Below are 22,525 nucleotides of genomic sequence, written 5' to 3'. Positions count from 1 at the left end.
AATGAGCTATCGGCCTAAATAGTATCAATTATGATGGGTTTTGTGATTTGTTTCGTTTTATCTCGCAAAAATGTTAGTTTTTTTGAAATGCAAAATATTGACATCCGTGTTCAGGAATAAAGCACGTCACTAACCCACTGTCTCAATTTTGATCGACACATTTTTAACATATTGTAACTGTAAAATAAAGAATTATTTATCAACAGATTTTGCACTCTTTTATTACAGCAGTTACGATACTTTTTGTATGTTTTTTGCATATTTTGTCCAGAGGAGCAACGTACACGCATGTGCAACTTATTTGTGATTTTTAAAAATGAAATAGCAGCAACCACTAGAGGGCACTGTAGGTGTGTGTATCAGTATTTTCTACTGACAGCAACACAGAAGAAGTTACATCAGTTAAATCTTGTGCTGGGCTTGGTGGAATTGTTCCAACAAGACAAGGATGATGAAGAATTCAACAGATTTAGTGAATTAATATGATATTGTTCAGTCGCCTACCTTAAAAATTGCTCATGCTGTGCCAATAAACTAGATTCCACTTATGTTTCATGAAGGTAGTGGAGCATATATTTAGTCTATTATTGTGCATTATCTGTGTATTAGTATTATCTATTTTTCCTTTCAAGATGAAATGTCCATTTTTGTTTCAGTATATTATTAAATCTGTGATTTATATATTAATGAGACTTAAATGTTTTTTATTTTTTTATTTAGCATTTCGGCTTCTGTGACTTATACTCTGAAGCAACCTATTGTCCAAAAACAAATAAGAGTAGATTAGTTACTCTAACCATAAAGTTTTGGAAACTAGCTAAAGCTTTTCCCGCCAAAAATGTTTGAGATTTAATGGAAACAGCTGTTTTGAAATGAGCAGGAAAAGTCCATCTACTGCCTCTAGTGGAAAGATGATGAACTACAGGGCGGAAAAACATGCATCAAGTTATACAAAATACGTTTTTAACCCTTGTGCTATCCTAGGCACTTTGACATTGGGAGACAGTGCGCTGAACCTTTTTCTTCAATGATTTGTGTTCTTCACTGGTGTCCACGGATTACATGAAATCTTTCCACCTTTATCCACCTTTGTCATGGTAGGGAGAACACGTCAATGCAAGGGTGGGGTCATCTAAGATAGCACAAGGGTTAAGAAAAGTGTGGGTATCAGAAGTGCATGTATCAAATATGATAGGAAGAGTAAAGAAAATAAAAAAATCATGTTAAAGGCAAAGCCAAAGACAAGTAAAAGCTGCTGTAAGGATTTTTTGTGTATTTTTTCTCGATGTATTTGTACAAAATTAAGGGTTGTGCCGAAGTAGCTTCACTTCCTCATGTGAGCCAAGAAAACCTAAAAATGTTCAATTTTACTTATATTGCCCAATATTACAACATACCGGTAGTTGTTACAGAATGGGGCAATGGACAGTCTCATTCTGTGTGTTTTGTTTGCTAAGCAAAACACACTGTATGCTTTACGCAGCTGTGCTTGATGGTGGTGTTATAATTTAATGACTATATACTGAAAGAAAATCAAATGATATCCCAGTAAAAGCACCGAAGGTGAGAGGAAATCCATTACGAAGAACTCTTCGACAGAAGAAAATATCCATCATATTCAATAAGAAGAAAAGGAAAGTAAACTAGTAAACTTGGACTAAAATGTTTCTCTGCAACATATTCTTTCAACCCTTTAACTCTGGTGTTGTAGGGACAGAAAGCTTTTAGGAAAAGTGGATACATCTATGTCTCAATTTGGATTACAAAAAGAAAGGGATCCAGACTAAAGTCCACTTCCATCTGGAAGTTGTGCTAACGTTATAACCAGCATCCTCAGGAGGTAGAATAAAGGTCAGTGACAATGGATCAAATATTAATCTCCTAGAAACAGAAAGACTCATTTTCCCAGTGGCTGGGTTGATTCGTTGGAGAGTTCAGCATTTTGTTTAGGAGATTTGAATATTTTGGTCTGTGGGTCACAGTTTGCAAAGTTAAAGGTGTCGGCAGACACCCCCCCCCCCGAATGATGAATGCTGGTGACAAGGCAGGTCTATTTGGCTAACAAGCAGCAGGAATGCAGGTTAAAGCTTATCTCCCAGAACAGCCAGGGTTGTGCCACATCTTCTGCTTTAAGAGCTGCCACGACTGAACGGCCACATGCAGAGACAACGATGGGGAGGCAGCATGAAGGCAGAGATGAGACACGGCCAAACTGCAGAAGGTGTCAGGAAAAAGTACAGCACAGGAAAACACAGGCAAGCAGCTGGATTTAGTGGGCTGTTGAGAGGTGTTTTCATGTTCTACTGAACTCTGGGGAAAAGAGAAGTTAGCTGGTCCATATATATGCACACTGGAAGCAAGTGTGACTTTATGTCAGCAGAAGTTTGATTCATCTGCAGTTAAAGTGTTGAGCACGACAGAAAATGTTCAAACAAACAGCAGATCAGAGTGCAGGGAATGTGAACATGGAACTAATCCAGTGTGATGGCTGCAATGAGGGAGCTCCTTCTGTCAACACGAGTTTAAGTAAATGAGACAGACGCCAGTGACTGACTGAAATGTTGAAATTCAAGTTCCAAATCTCTCCATCCATGGGGTCAAAGTAGCTGAGTGTTGTAGTATTCAGTCTTTGTAAATGATTGCAACAAATAAAAGTAACAAAAGAGCTTGGTTTAACAAAACAGTAGTAGAATCAAACTTCTTTGGTACACATTCAGTCTCCACATACAAGACACATTAAAGACCCACTCCAATGAAAATAGTGTTTTTGTGACAAGTTCTTGTGACATTTTTCCATTGACGGAGGACATATGTACAGAAAATTAAGCTTAAACTTGCATTTCTGAGTATTTATTTGTTAAAAATCTTGTGAATCAAGAGCAGATGCAAAAATACAGTTGAAAAATAAGCTTCTAAGTGTACAAGTTACTACAGCAGGCTACAGCTTGCTGCGCTGCTCAATTTTGATGCATTCTCTTGTGGACGACTAGATGTCTTCATTTTCCTCATTTGAGCTGAAATCCGGCTCAAAACTGTACGGCTGGATAGCTCCGATATTGCTCGCCATTTTTGTTACACCAGTAATGTTAGGTTAGGGTTGTGAGAGCCAGTAAGCTAGCAGGAGACCATCTAAAGAGATGGATGATGAGAAGGGGACAGGCTTACTCCACACCAACAGTCCGGCCCATGACTCAGGGGTGAATTTCTGATGAACTCCTGCAGCTTTGCAGAAACTATGTCCTAGAAAACGACACAGGTTACTTTTATTTTGGCTAAAAACGGCATCATCGTAATTTACAGACCACTGGGAACACTCTTACAATAGATCGAAAGTTGGGTAGGTCTTTAAGCAAAATTACAGGGATAGCACTGAAATCCTGCTGAAATACTCCTCAGAGCCCACTTTTTCAAGCGGAGTTCACTACCAAAGAAAGAGTGGGAGACAGCATTGGCCATGATTCCAGCCAGAATAATACCATTAATTACAGGGCCTTGTTAAAGTCTCACCAGGGAGCTTTATTTCAGGTAATTCAACAACAAACTATAACAGATGAAGGTAAAAGAAGCCATCTTTGTGCTGTTCTTTAGACAAACCCTTGTAGTCTGTCATCTGTGCTCAAAATCTAAAAATGGCATCAAACTGCTTTTGTCACATAACTGTCTAATCCCACCGCATCTGTCTGATTCTGCCGTAACAAAACGGCTCCTCCATCGGGGACGTCACACTTTCCCCAAAAATGATCTCCAGGGCTTCCGCAGTGTTGACTGAGCTGATCTAGGCTCGCCGTCAAGGAGCTCCGCTGGGCTTTTGTCAGCAAGTGAGAATGTGACATTCCAGGCGTTACTCTAATTAAGACCCTGATGCTGGCTTCTGAGCAAAACGAGGAAATTACAGGGAAGTCATGGCTACATTAGATATGTAAAAAGACAGTTGATCGTGGAACCAAACCCAACTCACTTTAGCCCTAAAGAAAAGCCAAAAGTAACGTTTTGTCAATGTTTGTCTGGAGTGTATAAACAGAGCCCGCTCTTCTTTCCATGTTTTTACATCATTACAGCAGTTTCATGTCTGATTGATGAAAGTGCCATGTCTGCACGCACCTCTTTTACATAGTGGAGAGCCTCTTTTACAGCCTGCTATTAATCATCCAACAGTGGGATGGCTGCGTCCATCTTGATGCATCACCGACCCAAACACACTTCTGGTCAAACGCTACTGACAAATGCAGCTGCATGATTCTAAGAGATGGGCAGGACAATTTAGAGGTAAAGCAGAAGAAAGACACGTCTGAGATTCCAGGCCTTTACGAACAAAACATTCACAGTCACAGAGCATCAGTTCCTGCTGTCCTCAAGGACTGGGATGTTTTCCCATCAAACTGTCAAAATCAGGGAAGATGGACCATGATATCCTAGACTCCTTTTAGCAAAGGATTTATTCCTAAAAAAGGTTTAAAAACATGTACCGTACACAGTGTCCTCTGTGTCTGTGGGGGAACTTTATGGAACCTCATGACTCTGTTGATGTCATCTGTGTCAATTTGGGTTTTTAAGATTTGATCTTTTGGAAATCCCCAAAGAGATGTTCCGTTTTTGATAAGAGATGAAACACTTTTGATACACGGAAATGCAATGGAATGATCAGAGATTCTCTCTATATGGTTGTGTAGTCTGACAGATTGACAAAGCCATTTTATTCTATTTCAGATAAAGGTGCAAATGGCTTTTATTGGGATTATGTTGTAGCGAGTGTGTTGTTTAATACAGTAAAATAAATGTGTATTTTGTGTTACATGAACCAAATGTAGCATGGATGTACCTTAGGATCCCCTCTTTCAGAGAAACATGATTGCCACAAGAAAATGCAAGAGTTTAAATATATTTATAATAGAATTCTGTAGGTACCCCTCAATTTAAAGTCTACATTTTGAGCATTAACATCCCATTTTGTTAAGACTGGGGCTAACAAAAATAAAACATTCTTGTTACAGTTGAGTGTATGGTCACCATCTTTAAAAATGGCAGCCATCTTGGATTTTTCTCATGGCAAACATGCGTTTCTGAAGAAGGGCATCTACGTGCTAGTACCATAAAATGCATGATTTGTCAGACGTATCAACTAGGGCTGAAACGATTCCTCGAGTTACTCGATTACAAAAATTCCTCGAGGCAAAAACTCTGCCTCGAAGCCTCGTTAAATTCCTATGACGCCCACTTTACGCGCGGCGCAGGGATTTGATTGTGTCACACGGACCGTTTATTCACACGGACCTTTTGAATTTAGTTGGCGCGATGGCAGAGAATAGATCTATAAATAAACGGCAGAAATTGTCTAAAGTGTGGGATCATTACACACTTAATAAAGAAGAGAACAAGGTGCATTGTCTCTACTGCAAAATAGAGCTGGCATACCACAACAGCACATCTTCCATGATTCAGCATCTGAACAGAAGACTTCTGCGCGACCGCTGGAATCCCGACGCCTTTTAGGCGCGGGACTCGCGCGTGCCACCGGCAACGAGCGAGTGGCGGCGTCAGCCGCTCTGCGTCCCCCCCACAGCGACCAGCGCGGGCCGCCTCGGCGGGCAGCGAGAGCCCGTAGCTGCGGTATTCAGGCGACCGGGCCTGCTTTGAACACTCTAATTTTTTTCAAAGTAAACGCTTCGGACCCCGCGGGACGAGCTAAGAGCATCGAGGGGGTGCCGAGAGGCAGGGGCTGGGACAGGTGGTAGCTCGCCTTTTGGCGGACCGCGAGGCTCCTTTAAGCATTGCAAAAATAACAAAAGCATTATTTTTACACAAAATATAAACAATGATAATGATCAAATATGTTTTTCTGATTCTTTTATTTTTAATGGCCTTCCACTTTGGTGTTGTGCCACCCTTTCAAAGTCTTCTGCCCCCCCCCCATACAAAATGTTCTAGCTCCGCCACTTCTCAAGACCAACTTAAAAACACCAAAAGTAACATTTGCATCAGAGCGGATCTTTAAAATCAAATGCTTGTTCATTTTACAACCACATCATTTTTGTTATGCATTATTTGTTTTGGTCGTTCAAAAACACACACAAGTCGTTTTATCCGATTACTCGATTGATCGATCGATTAAGTGCTAGATTAATCAATTACAAAAAGAATCGATAGCTGCATTCCTAGTATCAACACAAATCGTCTTCACTATGTGGAGTCAAGTTATATTCCATATCTGTTTATTTGTTGGCACATTTTCAAATTAGCGTCCTGGGGTAGTTGTAGATTTAGATAAGTTAATTCTTCTCTAAGATTTCTGGTAAATCGCCTGTCCGTCCTGGGGGAGGATCCCTCCTTCATGTGGGCACCCCTGAGGTTTCTTCGTTTTTTCCGGAATCCGTTTTTTTTGGGAGTTTTTCCTTACCGCGAAGGGGGGTCTAAGGGCAGGGATGCCAGTATAGCTTAGTCAGTTTGTTAGTTCATTTTAGTATTTTCCTATTGAACTCTTTGTATTTGTGATCCTTTTGATTTCATGTTTTACTTCGAAGCCCATCGAGACGACTGTTGTTGTGATTTTGGGCTATACAAATAAAATTGAATTGAATTGAATTGAATTGAAAGTATAAATTCTACTTTTTTTTGCATAATTTATACTCAGGTGCAGCTCATGCTACTTTAAAAAAATTAAAGAGTTTGGGTGTCATCCGCTTCGGCTGCGGGGTCTGGGGTGGGGTGGGGGGCTTGTCGGCCCTGTCCTGTGGGGGGGGCGTTCTGGGGGGGAGGGGGGGGGCATTATTGGTACGGGTCGGGGGGGCTAGCGGGTCGGGGTCTCCGCTGAGGCAATCAGTGGTTGCCTCGGCCGGTTGGCCTCCTCGGTCCCGTCAAGGCCTGACCAGAGCTCCTCTAGGGCCGGCGTCTGGGGCTGGGGGCCTGGGCTTGCTCCGGGGAGAGCGGCGCTCTCTGGCTCCTGTCTCTCTGTGTGGGGTGGGTGGTCCGGGCCTGGGGTGTCGGCGCCTCCGGGGGTGGGGCCCCTGGGCTGGGTGGCCCTGGCCTCTTTGCTGGGGGGGGGGGGCTGGGGGACAGCTGTTTGACCACCGGTCAAATATAACCTCATATTAGGGTGAGGGGGTGGGGGGTCTAGCCTGCGATGCGCCTTGGGGGGGGGCTACTTGGCAGTGCCCCCCCTCCTATGGTTGCCGTATGGAGTGGGCCCCCCCTCTTTCGGTTTTATTTGCACCTTAGACATGAAGGGTCCTTGGTAGGGGGGGTGCTTGGACATCACTGCAAGCAAGCAGCAGATGTCCTCCTGGCACCCTACCCGCCAATTTTAACCGCACCTTAGACATTTAGGGCCCCTTGGTGGGGAGGGTGAGGGGACATCACTGTGAGTAATCAGGAGATGTCCCCCTAGTGCCCTACTCGCCAATTTTAACTGCACCCTCCTTAGTACACACACCCCTCCCCCTTCAATATATACATTCCAACATAAACACACACACATGCACACACACACACACTCATACACACATACACGCACACACATTTTGCAAGGAAGGTGGGACCTGGGTCCATCTGTCCCCTACCCCTTCCCTGGTGGGGGGTGCGGGCCCCTTGGCGATGGTGGCCGTGTCCCTTGGGTGCCGGCTCCCTGGGCCCGGCGGTGCTCTCTCCGCACGGTGGGGGGGTTTATATTACACCTGAGCCGGGGGTGTTCGTGTCTCTGGGGGGTGGGTCCTGGTCCTTGCCCCTGAGCGCTGGGCCCCGCCAAACTTCCAACATGGCCGAGCCTGGTCGGGCCATATTTATAACACCCCTTGTGGGCCACCCTTTTTTCCCCGGGGTTCCCCCCTCCTGGGCTGGGGCGACGGGCCCCTGCCTTGCTCCTCCCTGGACCAACCGTGGGCCGGGTGGGTGGCTGCCTGGAGTGCGGAGCGGGTCTCCCTTGGGGGGTCCTGGCTCGTACCTGGGGTTGGGGCGGGGGGATGCCCGGAACTCCTGGATGGTGGTGGGGTGCTCGTCTGGGGCTGTGGGCGTCCTTCTCCGGTGGGGCCCTGCGTTGGGCTCTTCCGGCGCGGCGGGGGGGCTGCTTTCCTGGCTGAGCTGGGGCGGCGCTCTCTTTCCCTCCGCGCCTCCCTGCTCTCTGGCTCTGGGGGCCTCGCGGCGGTCCTGCTGGCCCTGGCCTGGGTGGCGGTCTTGGTCGCCCGGGGGGCGGTCGTTCCCTGCCTGTTCCCGTGTTGCGTTGGGGGAATTCCGGCTGCCGCTGCTGCTGTGGCGGGGGTCTGGGTGTGGGGGTGGCTGGGCGCTCCTCCTCCTTCTTTTCACATTCCACCATCCATTTTAGAAGAACATAAACACTCACCTGAGCACAGGTGTTAGCTCACTTTGCACTAATAGTTTGCATGATTGAATGAATGAAAGATTTCACACTAGTTGGTTTAAAGGCATAGGTATGCGTTCGTGAACACTATCTGTTTTGTGTACATGTTGACATGTGAACATTTTTTTGCAGCTAGCAGGTGTGTTGATAATATTTGAGTGTGTGTGAACAGGCCCCGCCCTTTTTGTACTACATTTGAACTGTACCGTAATGATAAACAACCAGTAAACCTGTCTGCTTTATGCTGCTTCATGGTCTTACCCCCCCCTCTCACTATCACCCCCCCCCCCCCCCCCCCCTCTGACATCCCTCCCTCTTCTTCCCTTCTTTCCTTTTCCGTCTGGTCCAACACCAAAGATTTTCAATCATGGTTGAAATGAATAAAAGTTTGGCCTCAATTACAAAAGGGGTTTATTCAGTCATACCTTTGGTTTGTCTGAAGATTAATAACCCCTCTTGTTAAAGTAAAATATGTCCAACACAAGAGGCCCTCAGCTCTCATCTGCCTGCCTAGCTGTTGGACAGGACAAGTTAAAAAAAAAAAAAATTAAAGAGTAACACTAGGTGGCACTGTAGGTGTGTGTATCAGTATTTGCTACTGACATTAATGCAGACGAAGAAGTGCTGTTTAGTCTTACTCCGGCCTTGGCGGAATTGTTCCAAAGTGACACAGAAAGAATGAAGAATTTAATAGATTTAGTGAACTGAAGTGATATAGAGTTCAGTTGACTTGTTGCATGTTCTTTATGCAATGGTTATCTAAATAATTGTTTATATGTTGCAAAATATACTAGATTCCTCATATGTTTCTGATCTTTTATCTGTTTCCCCTGTCTAATATAATCTAATATTTTGTTACATTTTTCCAAAAAAGTACGACTTATACTCCAGAGCGACTTAGTTTAAAAGTACGGTCGGTCGTACTATTTTACTTTGTTACAACACCTCAAATAAACCAAGATGAATTAAGAATTATTTTCTAAAATGTTTGATTACATGCAAATTTCTGGAATTTGTAAGTTGAAGGTTATGCACAGCCTTGACTCTACAGCCTTCAGGGGAACCGTCCATACATCAAACAATTTCCACAAAAGAAGTTCAGATCCGTGTTGTTCTGCTGCTTTGCTAAGGTAGAGGGAGGGAAGTGTCGGGAGTAATTGGCATTCAAGTTCCAGCAGAGATGTCGGGCGAGCCAGCTCTGGAGCTGTGGCACAAAGCACAACGGCCTCGCTGTGCCCACAAAATGACTTTAAAGCTGTGATTCAGCAACAGGCTGAGACCTGTACATAACCATTGCTGCCTATGTGTCATTGCAAATCCATTCTGCTAGCAGTCCTGATCATCTCACCTCCCACACAAAGCAGCACGGTTACAGGAGGAGAGAACCTGAAAAGATCAGAGGTGGTGCTATGTGTTGTTGTGTTGAAATAATCCATATTCAGTGTCTGATAACCAGGTTCATCCACATCTATACTACTGGAGGTTCATGCGATCAAACCAGCATGTCAAGTTATAATAACATCTGCAAGAGTTTCAAGCTATTCTCAGTCTTTATTTATTTTTACAAGGGCTGCATTTTGTTTTCTCAGCTTTGTGATTAAAATCCGATCGTATAAAAAAAGACCACAAAAAAAAAGAAAGAAAAAGTTTTCTCTTGCTGTGTTATAGCCAAGTTTAAAGATGGCTTCATGATTCTCTCACAGTAAGGATTCCGATTAATTTGTTTAGTCAAATATCCATATGCATGCAATTTAGCCCAATTTCCTTTCCCATCATTACATCTAAACTAAGCAGCTTATCTACAAACATGGCTTCTACTAATAATGTCTACCAAAACACCAGTTGTTTATTATCATTAATAAAAAGAGCTAAAAAGCTTGAGTTTGATTAAGGTGGGTTGTGTTCGTGTCTGACCTGCAGAGGTCCGAGAGCAAGGATAACACATAATCAGTCTGAGGACATGCTGGATCAAGCATTTCACTGCATAAAAATTGTTATGATAAAATAAAAAAATAACAGTTTACTGCAGTATGGTTTTGTGCTGTTTTCCAAGCCTCTTCTTTTAAGACAGGAATCACAATTTCTTTTTTTTTATCTTTCTTAAATATTTCACAATTTGGGAAAAATGTAAAAAAAAATTTTTAAAAAGGGATAATTTTGGCTGTTTTAAACATTACATAAATGATAATAAACAACATCATAAATAAAAGTCACAGTACAAATGTACAGAATAATTTACAGGACATGAACAGTTTGCCAAATCTGCATATATTTTCGAGCATATCTTTGGTTTCATTCATTATACTGGACCAAAAGAAAACTCCAGCTTACCAAAGTGAGGAATGAAAGGATAGAGATGTCAGTTAAGGTGTGTGTCTGCAATAACTCACCACTGTACTATGTGCTTGAGTCAACTCTGAAGCTGGAGGAAGACAATAGCTGAGATAAGAGGGCGTAGTAGATGAAGATGTGAGGTACCAGCTGATCGAATCTTCTCATTAACTTCCCCCAGGCCTGTGGAGAGATAGAAAAGGAGGAGGGGGCAGGGAGGTGGAGGCAGGAGGATAGGTTTAATGAAGACTCCTGCAGCGAGGATTCGTCTCACCTACGGTGCAGCCATGTGAATAAGCCTGCCAGACAGACGGGCTGAGGAATTGATCAGTGAAGGCAGTCTATAGAGACAGGCCCAGACTCAAAGGCCCCATTTAGTTGAGTCGAAGTACGCAATCAAGGACATCAAAGCCAGCGAGATGAACCAGGCTACCAGTGGGAGAAAACTCCACCTACAGTAAACAGGGGAGCTCACCGTCTAAATTGGTGTTTTATTCCAGCTGACAGCAGGGAGAGGTCTTAAGCCTCAATCCAAGATAGTCCTACTTTTTAGACCAGACTGACACACACACAGAACGAAACCAAGACTAGGGCTGAATCATCCTCCAAACATCCTAATTCGGATGCCATCAGTGTTGCCGTAGGTGTTCTGGAAGCTGCTTCAGACCTGCTTCTGTGTGGCATCCTTCCCTGACCTGAGTGACAGCATCCTTCCAAGCCCTGTGCTGTCACTCTGGCTTTCATCGTTCATTGTTCCGGGCTCAGAGATTCTGCTCGCAGCAACAAGTTCTTCAACTCTGTCATTTCCATAAGCTCTAAATGAGCCTGCACTGCTGATAAGCAGCAAAACACAGAGGTGACGGATGGATAAACCCCAATTCAGCCCATCAACACCAAGTCAAACCCGAAAATCCGTCTTTATTTTGGGTAATATTTAGGTTCTATTTCTGACCAATTACCTTAAACCCCAAAAAAACTGATAAAGCACGACATGCACAGCTTCACATGACGTCACGAGTCAACAGACTGCTACTGCTTACCAATATAATGCTTGTACAAAAGGCTAAATGACATTTTCAACATATTTATAATTTGATCTGAAATTGTATTTAGGGGGAACCAGCATATTTTCTCCAAGCAGTACAGTCAAGATGAGGTGGAAATGCCATTGTTTGAAAGAAGTCCGTCTCCTTTCCAAATGACAATCTTGAGCCACAGTTAACTGGTATTTCATTACAAACCATTACTACTAGGGTTAGGGTTAGGACCGCGTCTTTGTTGATTTGTAGTTGTTTACACCTGACGTGTTGGACAAGGCCAGGAATGTCAGGTTTTGCATTAGTTTAGTCTGCTTCCCCAACATTTCCAACAATTAAAACAGCTGCCTGCCTAATGATCTTTCATCTTACTTTGGTTTAATCCACAGTTTGTTTTGTTGGAAGGTCACTCTGAACTCCCATTGTAGTAAACAGCAGCAAGCAAACTCATTTTGCATTTTTAAGACTACCTTCATGATTCTTTGGGTCTGAGTTTGTATATGTTTTTAAATCAGAGCAAAGAAAGCAGAATGGAGGAGGAAAAAAGAACTGAATCTGACAGAACAGCTTGGTGTTTATGACTGAGGGATGTAATAAACACAGTGTTAGCAGAAGTGACGATCTAGGCATATCAACATAAAGCAGTACAGTTTAGCCACCACAGTTTCTGAGCTCACCTTTAAGCAGGCTGTGTGAAATCAGAGATGAATCCCATCCGTTCTGTAGCACCAACTTTCAGTTTGAGTGGAACTCAATAGGAGCAGACTTCACACTAGAGACTGTAGATGTTTATATTTTGTCTACACAGAAGAACGGAGATCAGGATATGGTGCCGCTAATTAAAAATGTTGCTGGAGCAGGTGGTGTAAATGCTGCCACAGGTGGAAGCAGGTGCTTCCAAACAAAAGTGTGAGTCTTACTTTGACAGCAGCTGCTGTAAATAAGTGGCTTAAACTGAAAAGATTTAGACATTAAAACAACCTGAGAATATTAGTGCATGCATTGAAGACCCACTCCGATCTTCTTTTGAACCAATTCAAAAGCGTTCCCAGTGGTCTGTTAATTATTATTATTTAGCAAAAATAAAAAATTGAAAAGTTTTTTCAAGGACAGTTTCCGGAACGGAGCAGTAGTTCTTTTGAAATTCATCTACGAGTTGTGGAGAAAGCCCGTTCCAAATATCCCATCATTCATCTGTTTACAGCCCCTCACACCCCCAACCTACCATTATTGGTGCAACAAAAACGACGAGCAATATTGGAGCTATCCAGCCGAACAGATTTGAACCAGAGACCAGCTCAGGCGAGGAAAACAAAGACATGCATGTATCTAGTCGTCTACAAATGGATGCATGAAAAAGGAGCGGAACAGCTTGTGACGTCCTCCACGCCACTATGACAAGCTTTTTCAAACGGCATTTTTCCATCTGCTCCTTGTTTATGATTTGAATAAAGAAAGCTTAATTTTCTTATTATATGTCCTCCATTTTCAGAAAAATGTTAAAAAACACCAAAAATAGGATTTAACTCAAAGTGGGTCTTTATATAAAAAATATCGACAAAAAAAGTATCATTCTTAACTCCTCATCTCCTGATATTTGGACATTGAAATGCTACACTGTGTAGTGCAGGTTCAGCAGAAGGGCTATGGTGTCACACAGGTCCATGACATTTGTCAAAAGAGTGTAAGCGACCTGGCAGAGAAGGTGCACCAAGCACGGCAAACTCTTGTTGTTCGACGCTTGTTCCCCCAGGGGGGCTCAAACACCTTCAACAATTCATTGGGAGACTGTCTCCATGGTTACCACTGCCTGAGGTGTCAGGCGATGGCAAATGGACTGACCACAGTGGAACATTTGAGACGACACCGGCAGAGTTGTGTGCGTCGCCATACAAACACCCCTGGGCATGTGGAAACCGTTACCAAGAACTAGTAACATCAGGAAACAGTAAAGAACTTGACTGACAAAGACGGCCGAGGGGGAACAGAGGGGGACAGAGCTGGCAGGATGTCCATCTCTAGCTGGCGTATCTTGGAATGTTAATTAGGCCTGCAAAAGCAAGACACCACCATCCTAAATGTCACATACTCATGAGAGAGACAACGTCTGTCGGGGAAAAGCTGCCGTGCTTCTTTTGCTCTTCCAAGGTCTGCCTGTTCTCCCTTCAAGCATTTTACGTTAGCATTCTCCTGCTCCTCCACTTTGCCGTTCTGTTATCCTACTAACACCGTGATAAACAACTCCATTTCAATCTTAGCTGACTTTTGTATTTCTACTTTTCCTTGAAATGTACTGCTTTTTATGCAGGAAAAAGAAGTGTGATCTAGAAAGTTTCAAAGCTCTTGGTTTGACGTCTGTTAAGGAGCCGCGGCTCCTGTCACGGCAGTTCTGGATGAAAGGCCAGAAAGGCCAGAAAACAAGTGTAAACAAACATCATGATGTTTTGTAATGAGATATGACACGTGGAAAATTTCGATGCCTCTTAAATGGCAGATCTCGTTATCGGGCTGGTTAGCCCTGGAGGGAAATATTTAAAGAAGGGGCCATCGGTAATGAAGGGTTGGACACCAGACCTGCTCAAGCTTAAAATAAGGGGTTGCTCGACCAAGGAGTTAATGAAACAATGACAATGTACACACTGAGTGGCTTTACTGCTGACATGAAACACTAAGGATCTGGGGCACGTATATAGCTGTGTAAGTAGTAGCAGTAGTAGCAGTAGCAGTAGCAGTAGTAGTAGTAGTAATAGCTATCACTGTGAAAAACTTAATTTTAATTACTTAAGAAGTCGCCTGGGGTTACCAGTGAACAATAATTTATAACAATGAAATGAAAATTACTAAAATTATCGGCTCACTCACAATTTAAATAATATGAATCTAACTAGATAAGAGAAATGAAATAATACCCAGCAGACTTTCAGATGAATCTATAGGTTTGGTAATAATGACTAAATATTCATTCAAACTGAGCCTTTATTTTTTAAACTTCTAGGTCCCCTTTGACTGATTTGTTGCCGTCAGGCAGACGCTACGGTTCAAGCAAAGCAAGGACAAAAAGACTCCACAACAGGTTTCAGCCAACTGCAATCAATATTTTAAACCTTACTTTCAGAGTTTACGGTAAATCTGCACCTGCTGCAGTTGTGGTGGATGATTCTAAAACTTGTTATATTGTGTTCATACAATGTTTTTTTAGGTAAATGTCTTGTTATTTATTCCTGTTTTACCAATTTAAAATTTCTTATTCATTGTGTATTCTTACTTTTAATGACTGATACACTTATTTAGCTGCAATCTTATATACCGTAATTTCTTGTTTTCAATGACGGAGTGGTACACTTTTTACTTTTCAGTTGTAACTTCTTTCTTGTAAATTCTTGTTTTAATGATTGAATGATGCACTTTTTACATTTTTCTTGAATGTGTACATGACAAATAAAGTATTCATCGATCTCTAAAAGGGCTTCCATTCAATGAAATACAAACTGCGAAGTATGGATGACAAAGAAAAAAAAAAGAAAGATTCTATACTAAATTACAAATTCACAAAAGAGGGAAAATAGGGGAACCGTTCTAAACGCAGGCATTTAAAAGGTTTGCATGCTCACTGCCAGCTTACGTTTTGTCTTGTGTCACGGTTTGCTTCAGAGAAGCACAGATGCCATTAAAGGAGGGGGAAAAGCAGACTCTAAAAGCCTGCCTGGCAGCTGAAGAGTCACTAAACGTCACTCACAGTCATCGAGCCACCGGGGAAAGGAGAACAGAAAACAGAGATGCCACTGAAAAAGGACAAAACGACCTTGACAAAGTGGTCCAGTGGACAAAGGAAGCAAATGAGTAAAAGCCAGAAAAATGGTGGAAAGAAAAAAAAACATTTATACAAGCCAGTTGAGCTTCAAACATGCTTACTTTAATGTGAGAAAAAGCTTAAAAAAATGAGTTTATGAACATTTAATGCATTGCCGCCTTCAGTCCAAAGAAATCCAACTGTTTTGTGCTGCAGGAGTGATGCAGTCGAGTAGACGTTTGCTCTCATCTCCCCGCTGATGGCAGAGAGCGTGGGAACCGCTCTCAGAGAGCTGACGGGAGGTCGAAGACTGATCCCGACTTATCGACCAGTGCTTACAATGCACAGCTTCATGGCTGATGAGGCCACCCGCCAACAGCGGTTTGTCTGAGCTTATTGATTATCATCAAACCAATATCCTAATGTATACTTCAGTAACGATGAATGAAAGATTTGTGGCTGTTTTATAGTTTTTTGGACATTAATTTAAGTCTAAATCCATTGATGCAATAGCCTCATTGTTTATATCCTCATTTTCATGACGTACCCTAAGAGAGCCGCACCCGCTCCTCTCTATGGCCCTCCACAAGCCCAGACAACCCAAAAACCCACAGCATCCGTACGGGTTAAACCTCCATACATGTGCATGTGACTATGGTTTTAAAGTTGGACATTAACCAGTCTAAACGTTAAAACTAACTAAGAAAAAGGTGGAATGTCATGTTTTGTAGAACTTTTAAACAGACAGGACAAAAGCAAAAGGCATTACAATAAGCATCCACATGCACCAACGCCGAAACGTCACAGTCCAACTATGAAGCAAACACGGCCAAAAAGAACATGACAACAAAGTTTCCCCAACCATGAACTACCACCATCATCATTTTTTATTTCTGTTTTACCAATGGTCCCACCAGTGGAGCTCCTGAAGCAGCGCTCTGTAGTTGAACTCTTGTTCCTGGGAAGCGCTGCTGGACCTTTGGTTAAACCACTCTGATTGGTTGGAGGCCACAACTTGCAGTCAGACCTCAGTGCATCTGCACCCAGTGGGACTGAAGAACCACACTTCTACATACGTTTCTCAGCCGAACGTCTATGCATCACTTCTGAAAGCATCATGCATACTTTAAAAGACTTCTTGATCTAAATCAGGCCTTCACTGTTTTACAAATATCCAACCCGATTGCTGCATAAACTACATCTGTTTCAAATGCTACGCAATGTTCTGGCCGAAGCAAGACAGTGCCGGTCCAAAAGCCCCTCCACTTAAGCACATGTTTAGATTCCAGATGTGCACCGCACAGCTTGTTTAGGTTGGGTTACCAAGCTCTGGCCAAAGGTTACACATGGTAGCAATACTGAGGCTCTCCTTTTTGTAGCATCATGAATGACAGCAGAGCACTGCAGAGACTCTTTAACTTTGAGTTGACACTGCTGATTTGAATTTCAAAACATGATGTAAAACAGTGATTAAAACCCAGTTACAGCTCATGTCAATGAAATGTCAATTAGGTGTTTCTGGGTCTGTGAAGGGGTTTTGTAAAAGGTGATGACAGAAGAAGGGTGGAGGAAAACTCCGACACCGACTGTGGAGACAAATGAAAGGGAAGGGCTTGGGAACAAACAGCCGAGCTGAGGCAGCGAACAACACGAGGATGTGTGGATGTTGCCCGTTTTAACAGAAGATTGCTTCAGGCTCTGTCATCACAGACTCATGAATTATTAAATCTTGGCTCTAAGGTAGCTTTCAATTAGGAATCAAATTCACTAGAAACACAGAGTGGTAGTGTTTTATAATTAAACCTAAAAAAAGGGACACTTGCACTCTTATTTAAATGACTCCATTATGAAGTCCAAGAACCTCCCTCCTGGCTAAGCTGCTGATGAATAAATCTGTTTTTCTTTTTTATGCATCAGTAATGAATAGAGAATATTAAAAGAGTGAGAAAAGCACTAATATAAGTATCCATGCATGCTGTAGATGCCAGGTTTTATCCACCTGCCTGGAGCTAGCACACACAGCAGCAACAGCCCTGGGATGAAGCTGATGCTGTTCAAGTTTCAATAGAGTCCGCTGATGGTGGAGAGCAATAAGGAGGAAAAAAAAGTCAAGCATGAAATCTCTACTCCATTTACTGAACACTTTCTTTTTGATGCCAAAAAGGAACTAGAACTAGGACATCAAAAGGTCGTTCGAAGACCTGAGCTAAGGTGAAAACCAATAACTGTATTCCTAAACTGGATCAAGTGAAAACGACAAAGAAAATGACAAACCCCCGGCTCCAACCAAAGTAAGTCACTTCAGTCACTATTTTTTTCTCAATATGGATGTCGTCTAGTTGGAGCCAAACGATATTGGTAAGCAGTGATTGGTTGGTGTCAGTCAGAGTCATTGACTGTAGAGTAGAACTGGACTGAGTGACAGTGACGTCACCCATAGAAAATGCTTAACGTCCAGCTCAGGAGAAATGAAGCCAATTCGCTTGTAATTTTTCCACAATACGGACATCAGATGTTGCAGTCAGATAACAGTGATTGGTCCGTTGCTATGGCAGCCACTCTTGTCAAACAGTAGTGAGCTTGTTGGAAGTCTACACCTCTACCACTTAAAGGTGGCCGGCACGTGATCTGATTGGTCAGTTTATAACTTCCACGCTAGAAAAAACTTTTTTTTAATAATTAGATTTATAAACTATGTGTTTAAAAAAGTATCAGAGCAAGAATGGTTATTCTGACAAATAGAATGACTGAATAATAGTTGTTTACTTCTCCATAGAAGTCTGTGGGATTTTGGCTTCTTGGAACCAGTAGGTTCTTCCTTGTTTGGAATGCCAGGGGGTAGAGGTCACTCAATCCAGTTCTGATATACAGTCAATGGTGAAAACTGACTCTCTTGTTGTTTTTTTTACTTTAATCTCATTCCACTCCCAACATCAATCTTCGTGATGACACAGCCCCTCCCAATCTAAATCCTTTAAATCACCAGCAGTGGTTTATGACTGTAAGAAAAATGACAGATCCATTGCTTATGAAGGTTTCCTCACAGTTTAAAAAAAGAGCTGAAGATTCTCAGAAAACTTAAATGTTTTTTTCAAAAGATAAATTGGATAAATCATCAGATGAAGTCGATGGCAGCAACAAGCAGAAGGTTAAACTGCCTGGTTGCTTCCCAGCAGGACTTAGCTGTACCCAGTCATTTCAATATATTCCAGCAAAAAACTGCTTTTATCGGTTTTCCCCTGAAGTGACAACTTTCTGACTTTTTTAAGAAGGAGAAAAAAAAACGTATATTTCACTTTTGTTAGAGTAAAAATGTCGTGGGTCCCACCAGGGAATGATTGGGCAGAGGCGCCAAGGTGAAAGTATTCTTGACTTTAATGCAAGAACAGAGCACACCAATTGCTCCACAAAGGTTAACCAACATAGACTTCTCCAATCCAACACTCCAAATTCTCCTCTCAGACTCTCCAACTTCTCCACTCAGACTCCCACACTGACAGCTGTATCTGGTTCTCTTTTAAGTGGTAAGCCCCTCCTCCTGGGCGTTGCTCTCCATCAGTCCAAAGAGAAAACAGGGAGAAGTGTTTGCATTGTTCAACAACATAAATAAACATACAGAAATAAACAGTTTCATTCAACTAAACATTCTGTGTCGTGTACAGAAAAAACAATAATCATCAATAAAAATAAATACAAACAGTGACCGATGCGTCACATGACCCAGGGTGTCCATGACCACTTCCGGGTTACCGGGTTACTTCCGGGTAAACAAACCAACGTTAATGTTGGCGTCGTGTGTGCTTCGTGTTAATGTATGCATGGGGATGGTGAGTCGGCAACCTAGTGTGCACCCAGGGCTACCTGCAGAGGGATAGGGACGGAATGAAAAGGGTAAGCTGATGTAAATGACGTGTTACCGGGTCCGAGCGTGCGCGTCTATGCGCACGTGTGTGTGTGTGCGAGCGTGTGTGCATGCGTGTGCGCCTGCAGCGGCAGCTGACGGTTCTACACCGTCACAAAAAAACAATCAAAGTTAATGTGACCAAACAGTTGGTTAAAACTGACTGACACTCATTTAATAGGTGTTAAGTGTCAAAGTGCATCGCACCTAATCGTTTAATTCTAATTCGCCCATAGAACTAGTTTAGCTGTTTTCATATGTTACACTGAATAAAGCATGGCTTCTTCCAGTGTTTGTGCAGCTGTTTGCAATTTCATTTAATTCAATTCAATTAAAACAGATGATTCTAAATGCAGCACAAGAACATCCATCCCCCTCATGATGTTATTTGTACTCAACTTCATTTTGTAAAAAGCTGCTAATGGGTTGGCAATGTTAAAGTCACGTAATAAGAAGTAAACGATGCTCAGAGCACAACTTCAGACGATTGAAAAAAACTCAAAGACCCACTTAAAGGTAGAAAATGAGGCAATTGTCAAAAATATTTAACTCTCTAACACGTCACTTTAGCTTTAGCTCTAGGGTTTACATTTTTTAGTCTTTAGACTACTGTAACTCTTTGACCGTTTAAGCATTTTCAGCCCACCAAACTGACTTAATTACATTGATAACCCCTATTCAAGTTTTATTTTCTGGTGTGTACCCATAGATGGTTTACTGTGCAGAAAGTCATGGAAGTCATGTGGTGTTGGAAGATTTGTTGTTTTGTTAACGTTCATGTGTGTTTTCTGACTCGGACAGTCATTTTTCCAGTTATTGTAACTCCACATGAATGCAGCACTGTTTTAAATTTGCAGTTTTCCCTTAGGGACAACAACCTATCAGTGACACTGGTACTAAAAGTGAGAACAAAGGTCAGTTTTGAAATAAAAACTTCAAAATGTTCAAGATTTTTTAGTTTCTCTCCATATAGGTTTTTCACATATAAAACACAGACGTTTCTTTCTCTAATGAGTTGAATTTCCAAAACACACCACTGATCTCCCCTTTGTCTGGCCTTTCTGTCGAATTTTATAACCCTTTGTGGCCTACGAGTCAAAAAGGTTGCCCACCCCTGATCTAGATCTAGGTGGAAAGAAATATGTCATTAATGAACTAAGAAAGACCAAACAAGAAACAAAATCTCCCAAAATTGTCTACATTGGCGCCAAAACCTTGTGCTTCTCCTTTCAATATAAAGAATCCCAGTTTAAATGTGCTGTGTATGAAAAAAAAGAACTTTGTGCATCATGATTGTGGTTAAACACACTGCTGATGACTTTAAACCAAACAGTAAAAATCATAAAGTAGAGAACGCGGTTATGACTGTGGTTTATCGTGTCAGAGCTTCTCACTCTCACACAGCAGACTTAGAGTTTAGCTTTTGATCATTTTCTGCTTTTTTGGAGAAGCAACAGTTGATGAGAGCAGATCTCACAGCAGGAGGTGAGAGATTTTAAATTGCTCGAGACGCTTTTTTTGGTCCATAGCTTGGTGAGCTGTCATTTAGTTGGGGGGAAGAATCTAGGCAACTGCCGCAGTATTTCAATGGTGGTTTCATTGGCTCCTGTGGGGGAAAAGGTGGGGGGTGAGGGAACAGAATGGTTACTGAAACTACATTTTGTTCTATTACACATAATAACAATAGCTGGACACCATGGGTTTACAGAAAGCTTTTGAGACCGAGACTAAAATGAGTTACTCAGAAGAAAAACGCCTTTTCTACCTGCTGGGGCAAACCCTAACATCTCTGCATGACCATCCATATATTTTCTTCTTAAAGGCAAGAGTTCACTCCAAGCTGAAAAGCTCCAGCATGCTTCAACGCCATTACCATTTGAAAAGGAAGAAGATGAGAGTATTAGAAAGGAGAGAAAAAGAGCCATTTCTTTGTGGGGGAGGTTGAAGGGATGTGTGAAGAGCAGAGAAAGGCAGCTGACTTGTTGAACTTGGTGCCTGGATGAGATTCATCCGTCAACAAGGCAGAGGACTATTTGTGTTTTACCCTTCAAACAATGCAGGTTTGGTCAGCGTCGGGATATAAAGTGGGAGAGAAAAATCAAGGCACTCGCAGGAAACAAAGATGCATTTAGCATCCTTGAAGAAAAATAAAAAACAACCTTCCGCTGTGATGACATGTAGAAACAAAACCTTGTGCTGCGACTTTGCATACTTCCACCCACACATTAAAAGTAATTCACAACTTACTTCATCATTTACTTCTTTTTTTGTTCCTGGGCCAATTGATCGATTAAACCAAAAATAAATTAATAGTTAATTGAATTAGATTGTGGCTAAAGCCTCAGTCACAACTGCCCTTATCGGTGTCTGTGGGAAAACAATGGACAAACTTGTTGAAGACCACTTCGTAAGCCATGAGGCCCAAAATGTTCATGAACATTGTTTTATGTCTACGGACAGGCTGTGGGTGCCAAATCGCAGCAAAGATTTACAACACGTAAGTAAGGATGAAGTAGATGAGACACAGGCCCGTCGTACAGATTTTTCAATTTTCTTCAACCCCCAAAATCCTACAAACTGTGCAAGTAGCCCATTAGTGCTGTTCACGGGACAAGTGTGCACTCCTTACAAGCTCCTTGTGCACTGTACTGTGTAAAAGTACTGCAAGAAAACCTCCCGATCAGACTGTAGTGTAAGGGCACTGTACTACAGCATCACTCGTATGTCATAAGTGCAACTTACATTACCCAACTTACATTAAAATACTTTGCAATGCACTTACCACAAACACAACAATGGTACGCTCCATTTTCATGTGGTGGCTGCACAAGTCTCAAGCAAACTGCAAGGCACACCTATGCTCCCCTTAAGATGTGGCTACTCCTTTCTATCACCCTCTTCGGGCCCAGACAACTCAAACCCTGCAACAGTCGTACGGGTCGTGTGGCTAAGGCTTTAGTCAGGAAACAACAGCAGAACAGCTCAAAGTTTAGCTCCGAAAACAAAACCCCAAGACAAAAGCTAAAGCTGATACGTCACGGATGTGGATATTAAGTACGAGTGTCATTGATTCCATTTTTTGCCAACTCAATAAGAAAAATTACCTCACATAGTTTGTG

At 42.3% G+C, this 22,525-nt stretch overlaps 1 protein-coding gene across 6 annotated transcripts in view; it reads right to left on the bottom strand.

Moving 5' to 3' along the window:
* LOC101156117 (semaphorin-6D) overlaps positions 1-22,525 on the bottom strand; it is a 170,307-nt gene that overhangs the window by 112,114 nt on the left and 35,668 nt on the right. For all 6 annotated transcript variants that reach the window (XM_011485749.3, XM_023964656.1, XM_011485745.3 and 3 more), the window contains one exon: positions 10,738-10,861. The gene's annotated coding sequence lies outside the window, so the exon portion shown is untranslated. The remainder of the gene's footprint in view (positions 1-10,737; positions 10,862-22,525) is intronic.

This window comes from Oryzias latipes, chromosome 16 (assembly GCF_002234675.1).
Source record: "Oryzias latipes chromosome 16, ASM223467v1".
In the NCBI taxonomy this organism is placed as follows: domain Eukaryota; kingdom Metazoa; phylum Chordata; class Actinopteri; order Beloniformes; family Adrianichthyidae; genus Oryzias; species Oryzias latipes.
This window is presented reverse-complemented; position numbering and strand designations above follow the sequence as displayed.